We start from the raw sequence: 3,806 nt of genomic DNA, 5'->3' as shown, positions 1-3,806 counted from the left end.
CCTGCCCATCCTGCAACAACTACACAGCTATCAGTCCCTTCATCTGCAGAAATTGTCCTTCAAACATCCATAAATTGTCCATAGAATATCTACTGTGGTCAGCTAGTCCATGGCTTGGGCTCCACCCATTGTGGCGGTCACCCAGGACAGGAGAAGCGCTGCATGGCCACCGAAGCCAGCTCAGGCAGGGGCATGGCAGCAAGTCCATGGCTTCCTGCAGCTCCTCCTCCAGCAATGTAGGTGGCTCCTGTGACAGCACGTCCTACCACAGATGGAAGAGTGGGTTGCGGCACCTTCAAGGCATTTCCAGTGCCGTGTCCATGCGGTGTCCGTGGCACCAGGCCATGGGGTTTAATGTCACAGCAAACTCCTCCCCTGGCCTCTTCTCCAAGGGGAGTTGTCCACAGGCCACTGGCACTTTGGGGTGTCCCTGCTCTGGTGGGGACTTCATGAGCCACCAGCCCTTCAGGGTGTACTTGCTCTGGTGACCCCAGTGACCCCCCACATGACCCCCTGCCCACATGACACACACCCCAAGATGGCAGTGGTGGTTCAGGGGCAGCGCTTCAAGTGGTTGCTGGAGCCCGAAACCCTCTCACAGTTCCTCCAAACCTGTTCACAGACCCCCAAACCCCTCACAGACTCTCCAACCCTCTCAACGTTCCTCCAAAACCTGCTTACAGATCCCCAAAACCCTCACGATCCTGCAATATATGTTCACAGACCCCCAAAACCTCTCATGGAGCCCCAAAGCCCCTCAGAGAGCCCCCAAAACTGCTCACAGACACCAAAACCCCCCTCAGGGATACCCAAGCCCCCTCATGAACCCCCAAAACCCCCTGGTCCACACCTCCCAAGCTCCTCTGGGCTCAGCCCCTCCTGCAGCATCTCCACAGCCCATCGGAAATACGCGGCAGCATCATGATCCAGCCACGGCCCCGGCCCAGCCTCACTCCGGGACCCCGCTGCCCCCTATGGCAGATGAAACACACCGCTTCCAGGATGCGCCTCTCAGGAATGCTGAAATGCTGGGCTGACACCTGCCAGCCATTTTATGTGGCTTCACAATGCGGTTTGTCCCCCCCCAAGCTGCCATAGTCAGCTCCACTACACAATTTGGCCCCCACTGGCCACCGTAGCTGGCTCTGCTACGTGTCTCAAAATGCCCCGGAGCTTTTGTCAGGCTTTGCCAAAGCCTGCAAGGGGCCCTGCTTCTCCCCAGAGTGCCCTGGGGCTTTTGCTGGGCTTTTCTGAAGCCCACCAGGGGCCCTGCTGACTTCCAGAGTGCCCCATAGCCTTTGCCAGGCTTTGCCAAAGCCAGCAAGGGGCCCTGCTGCCTTCCAGAGTGCCCTGGGGCTTTTGCTGGGCTTTGTTGAAGACAATATCTGGCAATCCCTTGCCACCAATGGATGCCTGAGCTCACTATCTGGCACCTCTCCACAGCTCCAGAGCCGCCACAGCCATGACAGACTCAGCAGAAATGGTACCCCTTCTCCTGGCAGGCGGGAAGATGGTGGCCACAATCAGAATTGGCAACGCGTCCTACTGCCTCAGTACACACTAGGTGTGTGTGTTCCAGCACTTCCAATGGCTCTGATTGGGTGCTGCCGCGCAGTTGTCGGCAGGACTTCCCTTCTGGTCCAAGTCCTGCTTCCTATAGGGGCAGGGGAGGTGGTTGGCAGGGACAGGGGTGCCACTGCCAAATAGTAAGAACACGCAATGCCACTTGGGTGGGGCAGAGGGGGGCAGAGAGTGCTCCTAGGGCTGGGGGCTGGGTCTTGGTGAAACAGGGCGAGGGGGGGACAGGTTCTCCAGTGAAGGGGTATGCAAGTGGTGTACCCACACACACTTCCCCCAGTTTCCCCCCATACTGGGCATGCTGACCGCCAGCTCCTCCTTCAGCTTCTCCACCTTGTCCTTGAAGGTCATGTTCTTGTCATGGGAGGGTGGCGGGGTGCTCCCTTACCCCCCACCTCCTGCAGCTGCTGGGGCAGGGGGACACCAGAGGCACGTCAGGGACTGAGGCATCCAGGGCACCCCTTCGCCCGCACCCCCACCGACCCTGGTACCTTCTGCAGGGCTTCATTGTTCTCCATGTCCTCCAGGTGGGTGGCCTGGCTGGCACCTTCTGCCTGTTTCCAGAGGCTTCGGTGGAGGCGCCCAGTATGACCTGCTGCAAGATGAGGGTGACCAGGCAGCTGAGGAGGCTGTGGGAGGTAGGGTGAGCTGGGCCCCACGGCCTCCCCTGGCCTGCTGCACCCCACCCAGGCCCCCCACATTCACAAGGAGAGCAGCCGGGCAAAGCCAGTCAGGTAGAGGTTGCGCTGGGCCCAGAAGAGCTTCATGTGGAAGTGCTTGAGGGTGCGGGGGCTGTTCTGCAGGGCCACCCACTCTGGCATGTCATACTTACGGGTCCCCCACAAGGCGTCTCCAGGGACAGGGCATCAGCAAAGGGGGGTCTGGGGCAGCTGAGCCCAAATCCCCCAGGGTGGGTGGTCCCAGCACCCACCGAGAAGCAGGAGAACGAGGATGACGATGAGGATGACAAAGACGGTGTTGCCGTAGGCCATGGCTAGGGCCACCAGGCGTGACTTGAAAATCTTCTGCCAACTGTTGGGGGAAGACCGGAGGTCAGGGATGGGAGCCGGGATACTGCCCCAGCCCCAGGGTAATCCCCATCACCTCCCTCCAACCCACCAGGCAGCCGAGATGAAGGGGATGCAAAGCAGGAGGATGAGGAAGACCTCGGTGTAGAGGAAGGTGGCAACAACTGTCCACTGCAGGCTCATGGCAGTCTGGGGTGGAGGGGGGGGTGGGGGGTGGGGGGTGCTCTGAGGTGTTACAGGGGGGTTGGTAGTTTTGGGGGTGACCATCACAGCTCTGGAGAAGGCGGAGAAGAAGGTGCAGGCCATGCAGCGCCAGGCCGAGGGGCTGACACGGGAGTACAACCAGCTGCTGGACTGGCACACCCACCTGCAGGTACAGGATCCCCCCCCCAAAATCCCCTTGCACCCCCCTAAACCACCTCACCCCCGCCCCAAACCCCCTCTTCTGTGCCCCCCCCAAAAAGGCAGCCCACGATGGCCCCCAAAACAAGAAGGAGGAGTGATGGACCAGGTCATGCTCCCCAGGTCCAAGCCGAACCCACTGAACCATCAGACACTCTGGAAGGCAGCAGAGCCCCACACAGGCCTCAGCAAAGCCCCACAAAAGCCCTGGGGCCCTCTGGAGAGAAGCAGGGCCCTTGCAGGTATCAGCAAAGCCCAGCAAAACTGTCAGACACTCTGGAATGATGTAGAGGCCTGTCTGGACATCAGCAAAGCTCAGCAAAAGCCCTGGAGCACTCTGGAGAGAAGCAAGGCCTGTTGCAGGCCTCAGCAAAGCCTGAATAAAACTGTGAGACACTCTGGAAGACTGCAGAAACTCTTGTGTGCTTCAGCCACATAATTTGCAATAAATAAATTCTTACAGCCCCATACTTCTGCATTCATGTGTGTTGTAGAATCTTTAGCACCCCATGGTTATGATCTTTTCACATGTGTGGGTGGGGTAGGCCTCTTAGCTTGCATCCGTGATCGCAACCTAGGGTTATGGTGGTGGTGGGGTTATTGGGTTGAAACAAGAAAGTTGGTACCGAGCCTGCAATCGGGACAGTTTTCCGAGATGAATAACTCAATAACAACTAGTTTGTTATTAAGCAGGCATTCTTTAATACAGCACTGGGCAGCACTGGGGATTAGTCCGCCACGAGTGCTCCAACAGGTTAACAAAGCACCTCAGTTCATATGCAGAAAAATCATACATAT

General features: G+C 58.3%; 1 pseudogene; it reads right to left on the bottom strand.

Moving 5' to 3' along the window:
• Window positions 1-1,871: 1,871 nt before the first annotated feature.
• LOC132320446 (B-cell receptor-associated protein 31-like) lies at window positions 1,872-2,789 on the bottom strand (annotated as a pseudogene).
• Between the last annotated feature and the right edge of the window lie 1,017 nt (window positions 2,790-3,806).

Source organism: Gavia stellata, chromosome 36 (genome assembly GCF_030936135.1).
Source record: "Gavia stellata isolate bGavSte3 chromosome 36, bGavSte3.hap2, whole genome shotgun sequence".
NCBI classification, from domain to species: Eukaryota; Metazoa; Chordata; class Aves; order Gaviiformes; family Gaviidae; genus Gavia; species Gavia stellata.
The sequence above is the reverse complement of the archived record's forward strand: the minus strand, read 5'-3'. Positions and strand labels throughout refer to the sequence as shown.